Source organism: Varroa destructor, unplaced genomic scaffold, assembly GCF_002443255.2.
Source record: "Varroa destructor unplaced genomic scaffold, Vdes_3.0 BEIS01000003.1, whole genome shotgun sequence".
NCBI classification, from domain to species: Eukaryota; Metazoa; Arthropoda; class Arachnida; order Mesostigmata; family Varroidae; genus Varroa; species Varroa destructor.
Genome location: NW_019211456.1, coordinates 50,136,221 through 50,160,961, shown reverse-complemented (window position 1 = coordinate 50,160,961; position 24,741 = coordinate 50,136,221). Strand labels below are relative to the sequence as shown.

The following is a 24,741-nucleotide window of genomic DNA, read 5'->3' as shown; positions in this document are numbered from 1 at the left end:
TAGCTGAAGAAGCTTGGCGCCTATTTGGGTACCATATCAGTAATATCGCCGAAACGCTCTTCGCAGTATACTTTATAGTGGACTTGCTGAGGGAGTGCCGTGATAAAGCTCAATGTCAGTTTACTCGGAATTCGACAGTCAAATTTCAAACGCCCATCATTTGCATGCTCCTTGTTGTTTGTCGGCTACGTTTGCTACCTAGCTCAAGGCAAAAACGTTTCAAAGCGTTTTGCGGCGATAAATAGAAAAAAAGGCTCCTCCCTTTGTGGGAAAAATCCGCCGCAATTCTCGGTCGTTATTTGCGTCGTAGTCGAAACGCACATAAGTGCTAACCGATATCTAAACCATCAAAGTAAAACGCTTGCGCAAAAGCACAGTAAACGTACCCGGCTCCCAAAAGTACATGAAAGCTGTAGAGCCAAGAGCAGCCACGCGCCAACGAAAGACGCATTGGCCATATATTGGTGTTCATGGAACGCGATAACGAGAGAAATGTAGCAAAGTGTATGATAAAAAAAAAGTCCCTAGGAGAGATTAAAAAGGACCCGTGGGCTCTATTCTACAAACTAGTTAGGGAGTTCGCTTCAAAAAAGCAGTGATCTCAATTGAACAACAAAAGTATAATAGGTTATAATATAAGGTTAAGGTTACGCTATTTCTCAAATGCCCGCCTTTTGTCTGCACAGGATATACAAAGGTAGGCCCCCCATAAGGGAAAAGGCTATACGGGCGCGTGAATAGATCAAGTTTAAGAGGACACCTGGAACGGACAAGATTTTGCCAGCTGTTCAGACACGATGGCTGTAGCAGCAACACGAGTCGTCTGCTTATATGAATGATTCTCCTCATCAGCACCCAGAGGAATCGGTCCGCGCGGTTTTTACGCTTGCAAAGGGAATCGAGACAAAAGTTATCTAGTTACCCAGAACTCTAGACAAATAGTTGTATAAAACCTATTATTCTTCCAGTCACTCATCACCCATCACAGCTGAACGTGGTTTGTATAATCAGCCCATGCCTTCTGCCATTCCTTGTATTTTAGGGACGATTTCGACATGTGGTTCTCTACACTTGACATGCGAGCAGAGACAGAGAATGCTGTTTTTTTTTTTTTGTAGAAGTCTTCGATGTAATACTAGAAGACATAAGGTATCTTTCCCGTTTTGTCAGGTATCCATAAACAGCTGTACATTTCCGGTATTCTTGATTCTCTTATGAAAATTTGACAGTTTGCAGAACCCTCCAGCAAAAGGGCGAATTAGGCAAAAGAGACATTTCTGCGAGATGCCTCTGTGTGGAATTCGCGACTTGCCGAAAATTGCCAAAAACAAGAATGCTCTAGCCAGTTAGCCCGTGATCCGTGTATATAAGCCGGATCAAGAGTAGCAGTCTTTGGCGAAAACCATCTAGGTAGGCTTTACAAAGCTGCCGGGGAACATCTCCTTTTCACGAGGGTAAAATGGATCCATGATTAAAGAACCTACAAGGCTGCCTTATGTCCTTGTCCATGTCTCTACCACTTGCACTTTTTAGTCAGAAAAAGAAGTGCAGCTCTAGATGACTCATTGCGGCACTGTTCAGCGGGATGGATGCGGTATCCACTGCAGCGTAATATACGGTCAAAAAGTCCTGCATCTATTGAAACATTACCTAGAGATCAATGCGAGCTACCGAAAATGAGTGACAGTGCTGATAAAGGCAAGGACATAAATCAATCTGGAGGGTAGAGCAAATACGGTTCAAGAGCAGATGGGCACGTGAATGAAAGCCCTACACCTGAAGGTCGTTTCGGGAAAAGGCGAAGCTATTTTACATCGGAAGAAAAGTGAGGAGAAATAGAACTGAGGGGAAAATCCCATTGGAGCAGAAAAGACAGGGGTACATGGAGATAATTCTGGACGTGGGTACAACGCATATGGAATATGTGGCTACTAGAACAGTGCAGGCGGCAATGAACGTATCACAAACATACCGAGGACCAGAGGACCCGTAAGTATGCTATAGCATAATATTTTGCACTTGATGTTTTGGCAGAAATGACGCTAAAAAGAGAAAGAGAAAATAAATGTTGCCATCAGCTTAAAGGGAAAAGCCAAAAAAGTTCGTCAGGGCGTGCAGGTGTCTACGGACGTTATTTTACTCCTAGCCGGAATGGCCTTCTGGAATCTACTGGCGAATAGAAAACCAGAGCAATACATAGACAAGGACTTTGGCCTCGCAACAAGGCTACATTAATGAAGTGAATTAATGGTCCAGCAACGAAAAGACGGTTCGAGAAGTAGGACCCGTTTTCATTTCCAACATGCAGATCTAGTATGAGAGGCCGTACAAAGAAGTGTCGTAGCATATTACATAGAGATTCTGTCCGGGCACGATTCATTAGAAACGCACCGAGTTAAATACACGGTCTTTATGACGGCGGTATGATACTTTATCTTAAACAAACGGCTTTCATAGACGCCAAATAGGGAAGAGCCCACGATACAGTGAATCACATAGTGACAAGAGGAGACGCATGGAGTAAAAGCTCAGCCTATTCAAGTGATAACGCAAGAAAAAACACCTGGAAAAGGGATGAAGAAGAAGAAGAAGAAGGGACGTCTTCGGTCAAAGGCTTAAGGAGAAACAAAAAAAAACATAAGGACTGGAATTCCCCGCTACAAAACACCAGAGTGATGGGATGTATCGGTCTTAGTAGTTTAGTGAGGTTTACTCTGTTAACATCACTAAAAGTTTCATATATAGACTCCACTATATGGGCTTAATGGGAATATAACAAATATCCTCAACAGTTCATAAATAACTGCACGAAGAATTCAGGCAATGGCCGCGATAAAGGCGATAGCAAGCTTTTGTAGAACTCGCTAAGATCTTCCCAAATTTAGATCCATAGACAAGGACAAGGAACGAGAAAGTTGCTGATAGCGGTTGCTGGATAGATTGTGTTATTCGATACAGAGGTGTAGGCTTTTGTTGAATCAATCGTCGGTTCCATAAGAGAGATGCTTCGAAACTAACGGAGGGTAATGGCTTGTAAAATCATTGGGCGTATAGAACGATTATGGCGAGCACCGTTCTGGTCCTAGCAGGCTGTACTTCCTGTAACGTCAAGGCCCTGGAAAAACGCAAGCGATATTTCAAGCCAACAGAGATTTTTTTTAGTTTAAACCCTGAGACGGTGGAGGAAGCATAAGATTTTGTCCCCAGATTTGTACCACGAGAAAGATATCGCATTCAGCAAAGTCGGGCGGATTGAGCGTCTCAAGTAGTCAAAGTGCTCACGGGACATCGGGCTTTCCTCTACCGGATAGAAGAGACTTTTTTCGAACACGTGCGTGTTACGTAAAGGAAGGTTAGAAGACACAGTTCTTTACACTTGAACGTTTTGCAGCGCAGTATTTGCTGTCAACCTCCTTCTTGCTAATTTAGAGCTAAAAATATTGCAAGCTACAGATGCTACTCAATAAAGAAAAAGTGGGAAAAGAGAGGAGATGTTCTAGCAGGAAAATACTTCAAGAAAAAGGACCACAATAGCGGGCGCGGTTGTTGGATTAGGGGACGACGTTGGCGTTGGTTGGTTTTTCAGTCAAGCTCAGGAAGTCTTTGGGGCACACATCAGTGGGTAGGGACTAAGCTCATCTGTCAAGGAAGAGAACTTGACCAAAATTATGCAGGCCTGATAATCCGCCGACATTAGCCATTTCTTTCTTTTACCAGTCTATAGTATTGTACTTGAAATTCAGGTTGACTCGGCATGAAGTCTAAGAAAAGAATGGATAATTCGTGGATAGTAGTTTTTGACCAACCGTCGGGATCGAATCCCAAGCTTGTCCCACATTCGATAGGCTTTCCCCTGGTATGTCCGGTCGTACTACGCAAACCCTCTAAAAAACAAATTCTGCAATCTGTTGTTTATTACAATAGCCTCCAGACAGCTGTAATGTGAGAATGTCGTTGTACCATTGTATTAACGGTAGTCGAATTTGACGAATATTGTCCATCTTAGGAGGTCGATAAAAACATAATTTATTGTGCCGCTAAATATGTCGATATGCGTTTCGATAGAGTTATATTTCGGTCTTGATTGGTTCTTCAACGCATTGCTCGCATCCTTTGATAATTTTATCAATGTATTACGTAACTTGTAGCTTATATATGAACGCTCCAGCGAGTTATATAGTTCTTTAGGTCCATTGTGGAGGATCTGTACAACTATACCCTTCAGTGGCTGGGTACCACGGTATTGTCTCCTGTGAGTATACATGCGTTGTGAATTAAAAACATCTTTTTATAACGTCGAACAGAATAATGAATGTTAAGGTTATGGGACTAATACGGCTGTACGTGCTTCAATACATACTCTATGAATCAAACTTCAGTCCTGGAGCTTTGGCTGCCTTAGTTGTAGTTGTTGATACGTGACAAATATCGCCATGTTGAGGACGCGGTCTGTAGAACTGAACGAAATACCTATTTGCTCAGCGTTAATCATAACTGTCTCCGTGACTTTTGCTTATTAAATTAACAGTAATCGAAGGTATTATCATCTTTCGACGAGCTTGAAAGTAAAAATATTTCCAAGGGACAAGTTAGCTGGCTGCCGATAAAAATCTATAAGCTTTACTAAGGACGGTTTTTTTAGACAATATATGGGACTTTGATATATATATATAGTTAATCGTCATCTGCGTAAGATCTAGGTCTAGCTAAATATATAACACTTACAAAAACATAAAGAAAATACCACCACACATGATCGAGTTATTTCGTATTTCTAAGTTCATAATTATAGCCAACAGAAGTGTTTCAGCAAACTACATAACAACGAAACCATACACTCAGAAAATGGATACCGTGAGTAAATTTCATTTTATAGAACTATACGAAACCTTCTAAATATAGTATTTATAATAGATCTCAATTTTTTGCGAAACAGGTTTATCTTAATACTTCAATATCGGAACTGACTAGTTGGAAATATGTGATATTAGTTCAAAGAACAATAATGTCCTAAATTTAGATTAACTCAGCGCCCTTAAGTTCAGTAGCAGGAGGAAGGAACCGATACTGATGTGTCGGATTTGCAACCTACGTTGTGCAGACTGAGATCCGGCCAGTTGATACGGTACCATACACCGTTCCCTCCGTAATAGATACCAATTTTATCAGTTTGGAAGGAAGTATGCTTGAGAAATTCAGATATAAAGGATAGTGGAACTAAATCCGACCGTCGGGGTTTATCTCACACTTGGCCCACACGGTGGTGGCTGATCGTGCGGAAATAGTATTACTTGGGAAAACACGTTACCAACTGCACTATTGCAGAGACAAAGACATAATTCTGTTTAGCAAATGGCTCCAAACCTTCAAAATCATTTGCTTGAGTAGGTGGCCAACATACTCGTAAGATCCGTTACGGGTCTGGATTATATGGGATAGATCAACAAGAATTTAAGCGTATTGATGTCATGAACTCAATCGTTATTGCTGAAACAAAAACCACAACGACCTATGTCTGGTTCCTCATAGTAATTTTTGAAAAGTAAAAATCTTTGTCCTATTTTCGAATCAATATCAATTCAAGCTGACTTTTGTTTGAATACAGACTAAATTACAAAATAAACAAGTACAGAGTTTTTATACTTTTTTATGATTATGCTTAGACAATTTATGAATTTCGTGCAGCTGAAAAAGATATTATACAAAAACCGATGTCGTCTTGACATTGGAATACGTAGGGAATTGGCACTAAAGGTAACGTCAGCTTTTTTTCATGCAAATGCTTTCTTTTTCTTTTATCGCGCCACAGTCTATTTCAACACACTGCTCGATTGCGCTTCGAAAGTCCATTAGAATTTCATTGTATGATGCATGGAATTGTATCTAAAACTCAAGTTCCAAAGAAGGCTTCAAATGCTCGAGGTCCATGGTATTTGTAACGTGTATCGCGAGGCTTCGGTAACATTGAGATGAACGTGGTTTATTGGCTTCAAAAAAGTCACTTAAACCTGGAATATACACCCAGCGTGTGTAGGCCATTATAGGTGAACAAGAACGGCCTTCCAAGTACCTTGGAAAGGAACAAACTAGGACCAAGTACTACAAGACCAGAAAAATCCGGTTTTCCAACGGCTGCATGGCCGGGACCGATGGAAAGGTGTACCTTTCTTAGTCTTTCCAATTATATGGTATAAAAGTGGTTGATCAAAAGCTTACAACGGTTTAGGCTTGACAAGTAACCTTCTAAAAGACCAAGTATAAGCTAGATGGACTGTGCGCGTATGCCACAAAAAAGCGAAATAACATTAGAACGTAGAAACCTTTGGTTTAACTTACTGGAAGATTATAGTAAGACTATTCAAGATGATCGCAACAACTAATCACTCTGAAAAACCAAAACTACATAAAAAGAAGCTGTAACGTAAATTACTGTCTTACTGGACGGTATATGTCTAATAGGATAATCATAAAACCAGAAAGACGTATCAAAAATGGCAATGTAGGCACGCGTAATCCATATATTAAAAGTTAGTCCTTTACATTATCGCGGGGTACATGTAATTCTTGGTTTAACTAGTTTTAGCAAACACTGAAGATTTCTCGGTTTTTGTTCGTCGTGTAATTTATTGCATCAAATAAAGCCTTTACTGTGAAGTATATACGATAATTGTTGATTTGCTACTAATATTTTAACGGATTTTAAAATAAATCGAGTTACCCAACGATGCTGACAATCCAGGGCAATATCTCGTTTGATAATTTTTGTCACATAATTTATGTATTTCATATGCATGTACGATCATGTATAAATAAACTCGTAATTAATCTTCAGTTATCTGTCCTTCTCCCTTTAGATTATATCTTTTGAAAGATCTTAAGGACCGGCATATATAAACCATGCCCGTTATTATCTGTCTTGGATTCCTAAGGAACTAATTTTTTTGTTTTTCTGCTTTACGTTGAATGCTTTCGTTGTGATTTCATAATGAGTGCTTTACAAGATCGCATATAAAGCCAGCAGAAAGCGCACTGCCGATGTTCATGATCTAGTAATACAATCTCGATTTGACGATTTGTCCTAAGGAGTAACTACATAACCCTTTGTAGTCTGCAGCTTTCCGCTCCGCTCACCAGTGTCGAATTATTGTATCGTTTTACCAATATTTGGTAGACTCTTTCCCTTCTTAGGTCTTACGAAATAGGAACTCAATTTTAACTCAATGTATTATCTTAACCTGGTAATCTTTGACTGCAGCCAGTTAGCTTACGGCTGCCTGTAGCCAACGTGTTGATGTCAACTTGGGTTTGGTAGGGTGCCAATTAGGTCGGTATAAGGTACAATATATATGTAAATAATTTATTCCATCATGGTGTAGTCTGTTCCAAAGCTGTCGCAAAGAAAATTGCGAATCAACATATTTCGGGCAACGAAACGTTGCTAATTTGATAGTGACATATGATAAATTGACTTGCTTTAAACTCTAATTCAGCTTTACAGACTGAACTAACTTGGGAAATAACGTAGTAAATATATGAAGCTTAGTTAAATACTAAAGGTACTATTAAATTAGCAACGAGTAAACAAACACGTTATAATAAATGCTCCATTGAATCCCTAGAGTAAATTAAAGGTAAATTACTTACATAGAAAAATTTATAAAGAAATGCCCGTGATGAGATAATGCAGTGGTTTCTCTATGTTACCAAATTTCTTTTCAACGTGATTAATTGGATTACTAAAATTCAGTTATACATTTATGCGTTACTGATAGAACGACAACAGTCGCAGCGACATGTTAAATAAACGTTGGGCTCAACAGAACTTAAGGCTTCGTTAAAAGATACTTACGAGAAGTCTAGAATAAAATAAAATAAAATAAATAATCAATGCAATAGTTTATTTATATGATGAAGCACATGATATGTAGTTTATCATTTACACCCATACAAAAGAAATTAGTTTGGAGATATTGCGGATTGGGAGTAAGGTTTATTAGGTTTTCAGTTACTGAACATCACCGTCTTCAACAGCTTACGTTCTTCTTTTATTTTTCGCGATGCGAAGGGGGGCTATCTACGGAAACAATATTACTATGCTTAAAAATCTATTAAGTGAGAACGAGTGAACGTAGATTCCTAGAGTTCAATATGGCATCTTGTCCTCCACGAAATCAATAGTTCCTGGTTAAGTTTTTTAAGTTCTGACTGACTACGTAGTCGGTATGTGGGGTTTCGCGGCATAACAATTAGAAAAGATAGACTACTTTCTTTCAGTTAGGGATAATTACGTATTCATTGGTAAATGGCGCCCATGCAGCTTGGTATTGGTCTACCAGGCAAGGTTCTGTCCGGACATAGTTCTTCATACCGCCATCGCTCAAATAATCCCACCCGCAAAAACCTTACTCACAGTATGTATACCGATCACATTCAAGACAACAATAATACTAGGTCGCATTAGACGAGCGCCCTCAAGATTAGTCGTAACGAGAAAAGGACAAACTCATCAATGAATAAGGACTAATAAATAGATGGAGGAATGTATCTCAGTAAAAATTCAAACCACTCTATTCATATATTTTAAAGTAAAGTGTCTTAATCTGTTAATATATGCCACACAGTAGCAAACTCATCGTACTAAACAAAAAAGCGCTGTGGTAAAGTTCTATCAAAACTAATCTACTAACCAATCTCAGTGTGTTAGACGAAACTCCAAATGAATAGGTTACCGCGTCGGAGAGGCAAGTTCAAGCAGAAAGGACCAGGAAATCTACTATGGAGGAACTGCTGCTTTCCAAAGACGCATTTCTAATCCTTTTTCTGTTTCGATAAGAACGTTACTAAAAAAAAAATTGTTTTGCGTGAGCATACGGTATCACAGCTGTTTCACGAAGACCTGAGGTACACACCATGTTTCATCGAAGCCAATCTGAGTGTGACGTCTAATAATGGTCATGTCACCATACGTCTTTCCGAATGGCAAATACATCACTAAAGTTTTTTTTGCATGCCTTACAAACTGACGTACGATCATGAATAGTTGAAGTGTCCGAAAGAAGACCAAGAAAATGGTGCCCGGGCTCATATCAGCCGATTAGTGCAGCGCTAGGTGCTTGAAAATGCAGTGCAAGCCTGGCCTGAAATAAGTATATAGTGGCCGCCGAACGGCCCAGATTTGAATCAGTTAAAGTACTATGTATGGAGTGTTGTTGAACGACAAAACAATAAGGCTGGATGTAATAACGTTAACTTGCTCGCTCGTGCAATCAAATTGTCGTTTAAAGAACTGCGAAAGAAACATATGTATATATATATATATATATATATATATATATATATTATAAGAAAACATAACCCTATTTATATTGACTGTTACCCTATGTTAAATGTTCAGCCTCCAAACGGCATTTTCGCTCCAAAGCTAAAACTAACATGTATTGGATTTGGGTTCGGCCTGTCAAGAGCTTTTGATTAATACTATGAAATACTTTTCCTATGTAAGACTTAGCCGTGGAAAATCAATTTCAGTAATTCGAATTCCTAAAAAAATTGCAATTCTATTTCATGCCAAATATCCCTTAAGGTTAGGGCTTACTTGTCAACAGATATCGATTGGTGATAAACTGGCGCCAACAAAGTAACACCTGACGTTAAAAAATGTCCTAGATTTTCTAGTTCTTTCTTCAGAGGACCTTTGAAGATAGTTAAAAAAAAATACTCTAACTAAAAGAATAGATTTCTACCCTGGTTATAGGTAGGAGAAAAAAATACCACCATCGATTTTTGCCCTATATGCATACATCTGGATTTTTCTCTCAGCTGATTGATAAAAAATACCCATATGCATGAATCATCATGTCAAGTTGTCAGACTTTAAACGACGTTTTTTACTTTCGCAGAGTGAACGTTATTCATGAAAATAATTGAGGCTACTTGTTTAAATTCGCAGAATATGAACCGGCAGTTTAAAACTGTCAAAGAATTTAATCGTGATGTGAGTCGGGTCAGCGAGACCTGATTGAACGTGCGATACACGGTGGCATTCCTAGAAAAAAGATTGTGCAAGTGTTGTTAATATTCTAGACCATTCCACTTCTGGCGACAAATGTGATCAAGCAAGTGTCTATTGGAGTCTTAAATGAAAAAAAATCTCGTCAACAACAATATTAGTAAACGGAATGATACTATTACGAACAGTTTTGGCTACCTATCGTCATCGATGACCAACGGAAACTGAGCAGTCGGCAGCAGCCGCTGTAGGACGCATGTTCGTGGTTAATTTGTGCATCGGGAGGTATTTCCATAGACGGATGTGCTTGATACACATGTTCTTGACAATGTTGGCACAGGTACCACTCCTAACCTGGCGGAGTTATCGCAGCATGCCTCTAGAGTTTCACCTAATGATTCGTTAGCGCTGCATCTGTTACGAAAAAATCGGTCAACGGTTCCGAAAACTTCGCGTTTAATCCTGGGGCACTCCTCCAATACAGTAAGTGCTATTAGGCGAAGAAAATTAGTTGTATTCGAATTTTTGTCAATACTGCATAGCATGTTTGCAATGACCTGGGTAGATATCCTGAAGCGGGAGTCCGCAATATGGCGGATAGGCGTCAAAGCTATAGCGACGCCTGATAATGATACTGCAAACACTACTTTCCCGGCGAGCTGATTCGCAAGGAGTAAATTAGTGACGAAAATTTAGCCCGTCAGCCGTATCGACGGAGATAAAAGGCTTGCTTATAGGCGAGCGCGGACATCACTGTAAATTACTATTTGGGAGTCATCTAAAAACCTTCAGGTGTGACTACCGATTTCAGCTATGGCATATTGGAACTCGTCGCCGATCTTAGCGATCGTTTATGCTGAATTCTGGGCGTCGTTTTATGGTGGGGAAAATTGAAATCGTGTAATGTATTCTCGTATTCTATAGCTTGCCCTAATTACACGCGAGAACTTTATGGTAGTAGATGTCGGCGGTTGAGAGCGTCATGTTGCGCATCGACAAGTGTGCCTTATGTGGAAAATCTTCTGCCGTTGCATTTTCGTGCACGGTCCACAGGCGAAACGGCTGGTCCGCCCCGACCAATTTGGTTATCTCGTTCATTATTAACTAGTTAATTATTAACTATGGTTCAGTCTAATCTGTTAGCAATCGTTGTCTCGTCACAGCTACCGTACTTCGATTGAAATATCACAACAGTATTACTGTTATCCTGCAGTTGTTCTAATATTTTAACCCGACTTAACAGGAAATATTACTCGATAATTATCGGCACCTATTGTTTAGTGGTCGTGATGCATAAATTCTGGCATGCCGTTGAAATGCTTTGGTTCCAGCAGTTGAATGGCGCCGCCTTTCTATTCAAATGCTCCAGTAATCTCATTGATTTTTTTGAAATAATGCTTTAAGGCATTGCGTGTATCGTGCTACTTGTAGAAGCAATTGGACTTAATTTTAAAGCGACCAACAGAAAAACGTACAAATTTTACTCAACTTGTACACTGGAATTAACATTGCACACAGCCTTAACTAATCTACTAGTAACTTCATATTTTTCAATAGTTATTACTTGTCACCCATTAAACTTATTTGTAACAATTATTTCTACATTTAGCTCTGCTTGTACGTTATGTGCTCGCCCGACGACTGTCAATCAAGATCATCATTATTGCGAACGTCCCGTCAAACTTCAATACAACCCAAACTATTAGGAGGTGCCAAATATATGGATTATCCCGCTGATTTAGCGGTAACAAAACAGCCAGTGTAACACTGCATTGCATTATCGGCCAGATTGGTACGCTGTCTAGCTTGAACAAAATTTGGAAAGTGGTACTGTTCTCAGCTGCACTGACTTTTCACAAATGTTCGATTTCGACCAAGTGAGCATATGCAGCATAATAGTAAGCTATCATAATTCAGCCATAGAACCTTCCCATCTCGCTCGTACAAGCGTGCGATATTAATCAGCCTCACCGTTTTACTGCAGGTGATGTCGGATCGAATAGGATTGCAGTAGATATAAATACAAGTGATCCGTATATGAAAGTACACGTGTATGAGATTGGATTTATATTGGGACTAGTTCTTCGCGGGGAAAGACAATAGAAAGCTCGGAGAAATCAGTTGAATTTATGCACACAAGGGAGTCGATTTGGGTTGGAAAAGTGTGCTGCTCTATATTTAAATAGATAGATAGATACTCTAGAGCGCCATACGTGAACTACACCATGTACCTGTTTTGCTATTAAACACATTTTGTTTCACTTATGCAAAGGTATCAAGCTAATCGTATTCATAACAGAAGTGATTTCGGCTAGTTATAACCTAATAGCCATTCTTCCACAGTTTACGCATGGCTTTCCATGTAACACAGTTAAGTGCAGATGTTTACATAGTAAAGTTTTACAGAAATAGACACTTGTGTAATTGATGATATATCAGCATTGGTGTTGCAATAGGGTACTGCAGTTTTGCTTTTAAATGTAGAAGTTACGAAAGGATTGCTGACCTCGGCTTACGGCCAATTCAACTATCGTTACGCTTTGTGGGGAACAAAAAAGCTTGTCCTTGTTTTTTTTTTTGTTTTGATGTTCTAGATATTCCTAGGAGGCAATTCAAACAATCCGTAAAAAATAGTTCAATTTTATTCTCTGAGGGGTCTTTTGAGCTGGATAAATTTGCGAATCTAGATTTTTTCAAGTAAAATATGGGTAGATATAAAAAAAAAGCTAACTAAATTTTCTAAAAAAAATAAAATTTCGATTTTTTTTCTTCTTCTTTCTTCTAGTTTCAATTGATGTATAAGCCATCATTACCAATGACCTTCCGCTATTCGTTTTGTAGTTCATTTATCCTACTAGAGTAAAAGTTCAGGGTGGAAATGTCTATAGAGTCTCGAAGGGCAATTTTCTCTAGAAGTTGGGTTTTCATCGAATGCAAAATTATGTGGCAAGCTGTCATATATATCTATCGACAAAGAAAGAGGGGGAAATCTCTTGTTAGGTCACTGGTACTTATTCGGTCACTCATTAGGTATTAGGTCACGCAAACTTTTGATTTTACGCCTGATATCTTATATTACAGGTCTATGTAAAGAACATATTTGAACTCCATTAAACAAAGACCTGATGCTGTACTTCATAAGCTAGCACACGTTGTCTGCACATGTATATGCCTACGAGAGTATGATACCTTTATATATGTGGGTAATAGAAAAAGCTCGAAATGTAATATAGTGAATATATTTATTGTCAGCTATTCGTGTCAGTCAATATTTGATTCTGACTCTGTCCGATAGATACACTTATTTTTTTTACGCGATTCGACTAAACTGTGTTTTTCATTTTTTTCCAATTTAAAGTTTACATCGATATCTAGCGGGATTATGTGTAGCACGTTACTGATGACTGCCTTGATTGGCTGTGCGTCTGTTTCACCCTTTAGGTCGACTTTTCCCTTCATTACTTTGTCTAACAGCTGTTCTCCTTTGTTCTCTGCTTTCTATCGCGCTATTGACGAACTTCGCCACCAAGCTAGCTAGATCGTCCGTTTTCTTGAGCGTTTCCGATAACAGAATATTCGAGTAAAATGTGGGTCAAGTTCTCACATTCCTTTGTTCTGCTGTAAATGCGTATCAGATCGAGTGCTTTGTCAATGCTGTGAATTTTTGAGGCCCTCTTTGGACCAGTTCGTGCGTGAGATATCAATGGGCCCTATTTCTCCAATGAGCAGCCATTCCCAGAAGCTTTTCGTTTTTCCAAAGTTCTTTTTTCTGTGTCGGAGTTAATTTTTAGTTTTGCACTCATATCTATCAGCGTTGACTGTGGTGCCATCCCCACGATGATTTTGCCGTTACCGCTTTTGTCTGCATAGATTTATATATATATACAGATTTATCCCTGTCTTTTTTGCTTAATAGAGTATTCGTTTGTCATCTTTCCTACTAACGATATGTTGTAGGAAGATGTCGCTAATGGTATGCTAGGCTGGTTATCAATACAGTACTAAAATGCATACAGATTAAGTTCGTTTCATTTAGATTACAGGAAAAGTACGATTCTATCTATCGTATAGGCCAACTAAATTATTGCAATTATCTTGTTCGACTACACTTAACAATTACCGATGAGTAAAAACGATATATGGAACCACACCTACGTCAGTAGGAGCACAGCACTATGTTAATGACGTGGGATTATGTAAGTTGAGAATAATTCTACGCCACGTTTTTTTTTACTATGGTCGAATACGCATTTATGTGAACATAGAGACAACGCTCAGAAGGTTGCTCAAGAGATTATCAGAAATTATAGCGTTCTATTTTAAATTTTACTGTTTCGGTCATCTTAAAAATCACCCAGAAATTATTTCCTAGTTGTAATGTTTCAGTCATCATAAGGCCTTATGTTTTGTACGTAAATACCTGAAAACTCTGCACAGATAGAATGATTAGTTATGGGCTTCTGCATAGAGAGATTGATTAATTATTGCGTACCACTGTGGCACATTTCGCCTCGATCCTGAACTTTGCGAATTTGATTCTAGGCAGTCCAGTTATGTGCGGCAGATATGGTAAACGGCGAATTAGATTTGTTCGCCAGGAACGGAAAGAAAACTTCAGCTATTGGTTGCGGAAATATTGCTGGCTTTGGATTGACATTGCTTAAAATCATGTAGCTTCTATAGAGCTATACAACTATATACATACACCTAACTGTCTGAGTTTACCGAATTTGTAAAGCTCCATGTACACACATACTATTTATACTATTCATTTAGTAGCTGTTGATTATTTACTTTGTAGCCATGCTGCACCAATACAGGATTTGCCAGTCTTTCGTGCGGTTGTGCCTTTTGGTTTTGCGTTCTCATGTACGTGAAACACGACTTGACGCCACTGTCAGTGTTAATGCTTGCCTTGACGATAGCGTGCCTTGATTTGGCAACCAGCCGACCTGCCTCTCATAGCAATCTAACTGGTGGCATCTTCGTCTCCGTTTGCCATCCTTCCTTCACACTCGACCACGAATCGGCTGACAGGCAGGTGGCCGGTCCCCCGGTTTTCTTCTTCGGTTGCTCCCATGGGCATTGCTGACCGAGGACTTCGTCAGTGCTACCAAATTATAAAGGACTAAGCTGTTCGTCAGTTTAGCGGCTGGCGGTTAGGGCTTTTATACGCCAAGAGCGCTTAATTGATAGCTATCTATTATTTATATCCTTGACCGATATATATATATATATATATATATATCGGTAAAATTATATAAGATTTCCCGCGAAGAAGTTAAAGAGAAAATATTTTTCTTCCCAGAAGGGATTGTGGTTGTGGCTAGAGAAGCAGATACATTTTATCACTTTTCAAATTAGATCCGCCATAGGTTTACATGGACCTCTGTTGCGGAGTACAGCGGTGGCTTTTTGAATGAATAACTTGCATTTTGTTTGAAAAGAGAAGAGGAACAACAGTAATGGACGCACCGCTCAGTTAACTTCACCGTAGTAAAACCTGTATAATTTTGATGTCTTGGCTTGAATTAATAGTTATCTACGTATCCGTACGAATTTTACTCTAAAGCTGCCATGTTGTTACAATCTCTCTGTAAAATTAGCATCGATAGCATTAAATTTAATAATATATATATATATATTTATTAAACTTGATAAAATCTAGGCTTAGCTGCACTTTGATCCTTTGGTAAAGATTCGAATGGCAAAGACAATATTCATATTCTCCTTCTTCTTTGTATTGAGCCCCTAGTCGGACAGGTCTTTTGACAGATACTGAACAGGGGTAAATGGTTGTAGAAGGGCTATCTAAGAGCCGTCAGCTATAGAAGAATAGCGGGAGACTGGCAACGAAGCGGACACATCCTTTGGAAGTCGAACTTCATAGATTAAAAGATGTAATCCTGAATTAAAAGATCAATGTCTGGAACGAATTGGTACTTCCGCTTCACTTATTTCGTAATGAATCGTAACAACTTACATTAGAATCTGCGGCGAAATGTTTTGTATTTTTAACATAAGCCATTTACTAAATTGGTACTTTTTGAAATCAGATTGGTGGACAAAATACCATATAAATCATCAGATTTCTGTGCTAATAATAACCTGAACAATCCTTAGAGCATGTTCCTTCTAAGAAAACTTCAAGTCTTGTCTACACTGAAGGTCTGTGTTACCTGTCCTTTAGGGCATTCAGAAATATATCACATTTTAGGAAATTGATATACAGGGTATGGGCCAAAGAAAGAATTGTAGGTTGTAACTTATGAGGTTTGATCAATAGCTTTATTGCACATAGATGCAGCTATGCCGTCTTTAAAAGCTATGCGATCAACTTGCCACGCACGATGATCAACTTGCCGGCAATTTGTCACGGGAGGGAACTTGGGACCTTAGATGTGACAATCGTGTCGAGATTGAGAAACGTTTAGCTTAAGCCATTATTGATGTATCGTCCCCTTAAAACAGGTAAACAAACCTGCTCAATTGAGACGGAATCAACGTCAGTTCCTTTGTCCAACTTAAATATTCCTGAACATGAACGTAGATACTAAAGTATTAACATCATTATTAATAAACATTTGAACAATACGTGAATTTCAAGAATGGGGTTATGTAGCTTGTAAAAGTTTTAATTAATACCAGGCGAATGACAAGGTATCAAATATTGATAGGAAGTGGTCTGTATATGGTCATAGGGAATTATTTCACATATATAATTTTAATAATAAGTGCCAGCCGAATATTAATGTACCTTTCGGTCCGCTTGTTGACGTACATGCAAACATTAGTGTTCACAATAAACTTCGAGAGCTTTTTTGCCATTAGCACTGAGTAATCCTTCATTACTGATTGGTATCGACGACGCTGATAATTCAAACGTACTAATGGCAAGCCAATTGTATTAGTATAAAAACCTGAAAATAGTAAATTGAACCTATAGTTCAACGCTTCGCTGTCGTACATCAACTCATATTCTAACTTCACGAATGCCAATCAGACCTTTTTTTCTAGACTGTTTGAAAATGGTACACTTCAGAAATTGCGTTTCGTTACATGTTATATGTGATGATATTATATGTGCAGTACACGAAACTGTTAAAATTGCTATTGCAAAGTACTAAAGCATTCTGCACGAAACAGCCCTGGAATCGCTAAAGCTGTTCAAGGAAAAAAGGTGTTCTAACTGAAGTTTGAGAGACAAAATATATGACATCCGGCCTTTAGCCTGTTCGACATTACTTCAAGCGGGTGGCCCGGGCACAAAACAGCAGGTCTCGGCCTAAACTTGAACATAAACGATGACGTGTCCTTAATCGAAACGCGTTAGCCATTGGCTTATCACGGGCATACTCTTCACCATAGCGTCGGAACAGATCCAGCAACTTTGTAAAACGACGGTGAACTATTAATTGTATTATCACAAAACAACGCTATTTGAACAAAGAAAAATTCAATCAGGTTTTTTGTTTGTATACATTTGTTCGAGAGTAATACTCTCAGCGGTTCAAAGAGAAGATGGCGAAGCGAATCCACTAGTTCCTTAGAAGCGCGTGAAATACGGAGCAAAAAAAGTTTACGCATAAACGTTTCTCAACCATCAACGCTAGTTTAGTAAAAAAAACTACACTAAGTAAATTTACAGAACTGGCCAAAATCATCTTATAGTAATGGTGGTTGAAGTAATCATTCAGTAAAATCGTGTAGAGAAAGTCTTTCGCGGCAAAAATACTCTCTCACTGTGTACATTGCCTAACTTCTTGTGTTAACGAAAGCGTGTCACTTGTTACATGCACGAGGGCTCATTACGAGTAGCGTCAATATTCATTCGATTCCTCTTATAGTTTGTTGAGGTACTAACTATTATGTAATATATCGAACAAAGGAAAATGATTCGATGTCTCGCTGGTTTTTCCCATGTCTATTACACTAAAAAGTGAAGTTTTCGTCACCATTTTTGAGTAAAAAAAAAACCGAAAATATTTTTTTAAAACATCCGATTGAGACTCACGCCAATGTACGTGTTTAAAAACTGGCACATACGACACGTTTCTTTTCACACGCATAATGACATAGGTCGGGTGAAATAGCATCGACTCATACTGGTAGCGACGTCATGGCTTACAGACTTCGAATTCATAGACTGAACAACGGCAGGATCAAAACGACTAAGCGGCGACGTTTTCCTGCGCCGACTAATAAAAAATTACAAAGCTAAACTGCATACAACGACAAGTATTGCAGTGCTCTGACTAAATCCAATGTAGATATTCCTGGTTCTCTAAACTAGTTAAACACCAGTTGAAATATGTATCGAGATGCACGAATCAAGATATCACAGATTTCGAAGCCACTGTCGTGTAGCTACAGCAATAAGGCCGAAGGTATTTAAAAAAAGGTTTTTTTTTTTACGGATAACCTCACACGGGAGCTTCGGCAAGTAAGACGTGTGATGAAAATGGAGAGAAACATTGCCGTATCGCAAGCACCGTGCGTCATCCTCGTAAACGCGACTCAGGGACGATTAGAAAGCTGTGCCTCTTTCCCATGTTGACTTAAGGTCTAAAAAAATACTTCATAGAGAAATCTGCTGCCGCAGAATAAATCCCTGTAGTGAGGGTCTGACGTTCTCGAAAAATGGAATAAAGGAAATTTCCTTCGCGGGGGAACAAAGCTCTCTGCGGAAAACGTGACGACAGTCTCTCGAGTGGCTTAGGCAAAACGGTTTTATTCCTCTAGCGTTTGCGTTATTCAATCCAGTGGCGCTGTAAAAAAAGGGGTCATCTATAGGACATTTGCCTGTATAATCACTTGCCACTTTGAGAGCAACCATTAGTTTATTTGCTCAAACAGATAGAACCAACCCTTTTTTCTCAAAGAGATGCACTAAAATTATTTGATCATTTCTTTTGTAAATAAGATGCAACGTCTGCAAGTTACCAAAGACTATCCTCTATACAATATGATCATGGACCTCAAGGTCTTGATACAAGATCATAGAAGTTAACATTCAGTAAGCTAAGTTTGGCAAGCAAGTTCAGTTATATGACGATGTTTCCAAGAATAAATCTTTACTAGAAATTCCACAAGCGCTCTATGAATGTCACAAGTAGAGCGACATTTGCCTTATACGGGTAGCCTTATATTTTGCCTTCATAAAGAGCTGCTATTATCCCTGGCGGTTGGAAATATCGCGTCATACTTTGAAAACGTTATGAGCATACCAATTACTTAGTGATACATATTTCTAGGACTTTTTAGATGGATTTGAATAATATGGTTTATATACGCTCAGCACCACTAGGATGTAATGCCTATGTTATATGGGCCAAGTGTTGGATTTATGTCAGCCGAAACTACTACTTCTTAAGGGTCACTCCAAATCAGGCCAAGGCTTCCTTTAAGAGTACTACAGATCGATAAAAAAAGAGTGGCTAGCCTCATGGAATTATCAGATCAATGTTAAACTGCTAAGGTTCCCCACTACCCTGACCAAGCTGGTCCCCTATACAAGAAAATGACTCCTAGAGCGCTTACCTGCACTGTTTAATCTGACTACCAAGCGCTCTCTGCTATGTTCCTCAACCGTAACCTCATAAGATGCTCTGTTTCCTTCTGTATCTTACTCCTCGCCCAATAATTTTGTGAAAGGATGTTAACCCTTTTATGAGGTAACCTTTTTCTCCCATCGTATATTTTTCTTCAGTGCAGATTAATGCGGTACAGCGTGTGGTACGTCATATCTTCTAGACCCTCAGTGCATACGGCACAGATATCCGATAGGGCTTGATGAATCTTGAAAAGCTCCGTAGCCTGTGGCCCTCTATGTGAGGCAGTAAGCCAGCCTTCATCAGCCCTGACCTCGATCCAGGCCTCTATATCAACGGTAACATTTCTTATCGCCGCTCCCAGAGCAAACCTAGATAATGCCTGTCACACTTCTTGCCACATTCTCAAGACTTTTCCTTTCGCACTATCCGTCGTCAGCTGATCCCTAATCCGTGGTTCAGATAGTCACCTTTTTTAACTCTAAGGTTCCAGGTAGTAGTGCCTGCAAGATCAGGACCGCGTTCATGTTACTAATGTAGTGGGCTTGGATTACCCAAGTACCAGCACTCCTTGAACACTTTTACTTAAAAGTGCATTTCGATGGTATCTTTTTCTCTCCCAAGGGCCATGGGCGTTTGGCTGTGTGATGGTGGTGATGAGTTACCTGCAAGACGTCAACTGTACACAAAGGTCATCGATAACGCAATCATGGTTTCATTGCCACATCCATGGCTCTTTAGCAGTAAAAGGTCAGCAGCGACACCTGTTATGCCATTGATTCATTATTGCTTAACAGGTTCTGTGAGTTGTAACGCGGCTCTAATAGTTCGTATTCCTGGATTGCTTGTTTCGGCCCAAACAGCAGACGAAGACCTAAACGCAGTCCTATTGTTGATGTCAATTCAGGTGGCAAACCTCACAATCTTTTCCTGCAACTTGGAACTTCGAAGCGTGCTGACCAGTATCGTTCCGTTTACTCTGTCGAACATTCTACCTAACTACGTTTCTTCTTCAATGCCTGTTAATTCCATGAGTCACTTCATAAAACTTATTTTTGCCAAATTTACGTGAGTGCAACTTATGTTAGTACGTCATTGTCGAGTGAAGTCTGTAAATTGACAGGCTAGCTGAGGTGTAGCGTACTAGTCAGCCTTGCATTTAGATCTGTATATACGTCTAAGTTATCCAGTCTGACTGCTCAGCGCGTTTTGTACAATAAATAATAACTAGGGCTCTTTGTTTGCTTGTTTTTAGGCTTTCAAAGTGCGTAACGTCTACACGCTGTAAGTGGTCTATCCTTGTAGAACAAGCTTTTTACAGTTATTGGCATTTTGTGTTCTCTGTTATGGGATAGACAAATACTTTTAAGTAGGCACTTACATCTGGTGAACTCGCTATTTATTTCACTGTGTTAAACGTGTTAGGCCCTGCCGGAGCAAGCCTGGACGTATTAGCCTCTTCCACCGGGATCAGGGTTGTTGGGGAGCACTTCTATATACGCTGTCTGTGTATTTCGCTTCAACTTTGATTGCTAAGTTGCTGTTCCAGGCAAACGTATAAAAACTTGATTAATACCTGTGTTGCGTATCGGAAAATACGGCTTCGAATGGGTTGCCGAAATCTTTAACTTCAATAGTTTATAGGTCGGGGATACGCAGGAGTATCGTACCAGCGCAATCAGACCTATTTTTTATGCGTAGGGCAAAAGAGATGCTGCAGTCGGGGTTAGGGTGACATTCCGTGTGGATGTGTTGCCCGCTCATCTGGCTTTGTACGTTATCTTTGCGTTGTTATGGTTTTATATACTTGTTTAGCGCCAAACTTGCATTTACCCTACCTAAGGTTCTGGGCTTTCGAAGGACTGCAGGTAGCTAATTCGATATTCGCTTCATGGCCAGCGTGAAAGTCTCTAATAACAAAGATGGTATCTAAATTGTTCTCAGTACACTGCTATTAGGATTAGCTGCCAGCACGAAGCAAAGTGTCGAATTTAGATAATCATGTGCTTCTAGGTTATGTAAAAAAAATATGTTACCGCTGCACTGTCGTACGGACGATTTTCTCTCTCTCTCTCTCTCTCTCTCTATATATATATATATATATATATATATATATATATATTAGCCGTAAAGAATCAAACTTCAGTGAGTGCGTAAAGTTCGCAGTCCAGTCAGAAACCAATGTGGATGATACGCACCCAATATAGGTAAAGGATATTCGTTCACATTTGATTGACACACTTAGTTTCTAGTGGCCTGCCGGGACTATTGGATCAGCGCTGCTATGAACAGCGAAGTAGCCCGAGAGCTGTTCCATTACCTAAGTTAGAGCGTGTGGGCTTAAGCCTGATGGGAGTACATTCTACATATTAAAGTGGCTTCTATTTGCTTGTCTTGCTTTCATTGATTACATGAGAAAGCGAATGCAGGCGGCCATCTCAGTAAGGAGAAGAGGAAACACAACATCGTCTATTATTTCCAGTTGTCCCAATGGCCTGCTTAAAGGAAATAGGGAAGTGGCAATATCCGACATCTGTGCCAATAAGTGACAAAGAAGAAACGTCTTAGCCCAAACAGGACTGAATACCTTTTACGGTTGTGAGTATTCAGAGGACGTCTACTTCGTCAGTTCTTACCTGTTCGTGCGTTATGCTGGACTCCGTGCGGTCTGTCTGTAGATCAAACTAGAAATACACTGTGTCACTGGGCAGAAACAGTAGTATGGCCGTAGCGTTGCAGTTGGGCAGTATTCGCATGTCATAATAAATGCGATGACAGGGATTCCAAGCAAAATAATCGTACAGGATTTTTTGAGGATTTGTTGATCCCTGGCGAAGGTAAGGCCACAAAGGTAATTCCCCGCCACAAAGGTGAGTGGGAAGGATGGAAATCCGTCAGCATAGAGCCAGGAGTGCAACAAAGCTTCCCATTCGAAATTCAGGAGAGTAGCTCTGACGATGTTTTCCGTGAATGGCCTCGAGTTTTCATGGATTAGGTTGACCTAATCTGTCAAGTCTTTTCTTTTGAGCAGTCTGTTAGACTCGATAGAGCTGAGCCGGATAAACGTGTCAATCAATTATCTTGTTTGTAAAAAAAACGTTTGTAAAAAAGAGTTTCAGACAGTTATAATCTACTGAAGTTGATCTTTGCCTCCGTTTATGTAAATAAAAGCGCGATTTGAGAGGGCTACTTTTTATGGCTCAAATATGATACTATACAGAGTTTGATGTACAAGTTTACCAGACATTGCCAATTTATTAGATTATAGTAATAACGGACCAAATAAAATGAAGTTTTCCTCACGTGTAGCCTACCTTCTTTAAAATTTCGCCTGCATTAATCATCATTGTGCTAGCTCCTGTTTACGCGATCAGGTAGGTTTTGGTTTCAGTTGAACTGTAATAAAATCCTAACTATTCTTCCACCGAACTTCTAGTAGGACCTCCTATAGTTATTATTTAAAACGAGATGTCAAATATTGAGGCAGGTATTCATTCACTTATTTGAATTGCTTACAGATTCTAAAGTGGTATTGTTGTCGCAAGGCGGAGACTGGTATTAGTCGAAACCTAAAGCGAAGTAACGCTCTTAAAAAAAGGAAGAGCAAAGAAAAAAGTTTTTCATCAGCACGCCGTGCGGATTTTTCAGTTTCCAACAACGGCCTCGTGTAATTTCATAATAGCCAACTAATAACGGAGGAGCTATGGGCCAAACCTTGAACGTTGTGCGCGGTTCATCTTAATGGATTCGCCTGTACGAGAATATGGCATCCCTAAGAATAGCTTTGGCTATTAAACACTTCCAGTTGCAGTAAACAAAGCATCAACGTCTTCAGCGTAGGAACGCTGTAGAACTTCAACGGGTAAGCCTCTGATATGCATGCCATCTCTGTTGGGAAGGTCTTATTATCGGTGCACCAATAAGGTTGCTACTCCCGAGGTATATGTTCAATCGCGAATCGTGATCAGCCAATATTTGATTTTTTGTGGAGTACATGTCGTTCAGTATTCGCTATGATCTTATTTTCTAATGATGCGACGTTTCGCAGAACTTTTTTGAGTACTCAAGGTGCCCTTGTGCGCTCTAAAATTAAAAGCCATTTACTCGATTATCGTCACTCGGGCTTTCAGCAGGCGAGTCTTCGGTGGGCCGTAGCAGCCGAGAAAATTTGAGTAATTCATGACTATAGGTTTTATCTTCAGGATAGAAATATCTTCAGCAGAAATAGTTCGCTGTGTAGACGTTGCATTCGGTAAAACTTCTACTATTGAGAAAATCGTGACTCGTTTACTCTTAGGAAACGAGTTTCGTGAAACGAAGGTAAATAACAGAGAGTCAAAAGCCTTGGGGCATGCCGACCCATCTTGAAACGCGCGGCTGTTAATATTCAAATTCGATGTATGTGAAAGTACTATACTTCTTCATCTCGTTCTAATTTGTAAGATAGAAAAATTGAACGCGTCGTTGTCGCGTGTTTTGGGCCAGGATCAAAAACAAAAACGAGAGATGATTGCTGATCTTCGTTTTCACGTACGACAATGACCCACAGTTACACCGAATTAAGACTAATAATGAAATACTACCTCATAGACTCAGATTTCCACGACAGCGGGATAAGTAGACTATTTTTTGAAAACTCATTCAGAAGCTATTATATATAGTTTCCTTTATTACGTTAATTTTAATGGACACTAATTCTTAAATAAAATTAATATAAATCAGGCTGTTAGGGTGCTACTATAAGCTTATTAAAAAAATCCACGTGAAGGTGAATCATAGCCTATTTTTTAATCATTTTCGGGCCGCGGCGGTGAGTGGTAACTCAACATTCGCTTTGATGTAACAAGAAGAAAGTTGCACAATTTTTGCTCATCCAGGGCTTTTATAGTATTCCCTTGCTTGGGCTGACAACCCCAAGTAGGCACTGGTCTGCGTTCACTCAACGTGTAACCTCTCGACAGAGACTGCTAATTTCGCTGTGACTGCTCTATAAATTTTTATCTACTAGAACATCTAAAGCGAATAAAGACTTAAAACGTTTTACTTTTATGGTGGCCAAACTTCCAAATAACAAGGCAACAAAGTACTATGTTTTGATATTCGAACTGTCCCACTTTCTTAGTTATTCTCACATAAAGGGAATTTAATTTCATACTTCATAAACAATTCCACAAACGAATT

General features: G+C 39.4%; 2 long non-coding RNA genes across 3 annotated transcripts in view; one reads left to right on the top strand and one right to left on the bottom strand.

Moving 5' to 3' along the window:
- LOC147757091 (uncharacterized) overlaps nt 1–22,338 on the bottom strand; it is a 131,334-nt gene extending 108,996 nt beyond the window's left edge. For both annotated transcript variants that reach the window (XR_015324814.1, XR_015324815.1), the window contains exon 1: nt 22,197–22,338. This is a non-coding gene — a long non-coding RNA (uncharacterized LOC147757091). The remainder of the gene's footprint in view (nt 1–22,196) is intronic.
- Nucleotides 22,339–22,475: 137 nt separating this feature from the next.
- The window catches only part of LOC147757090 (uncharacterized), a 36,641-nt gene continuing 34,375 nt past the window's right edge, over nt 22,476–24,741 (top strand). The window contains exons 1-2 of the long non-coding RNA XR_015324821.1: nt 22,476–22,934; nt 23,209–23,422. This is a non-coding gene — a long non-coding RNA (uncharacterized LOC147757090). The remainder of the gene's footprint in view (nt 22,935–23,208; nt 23,423–24,741) is intronic.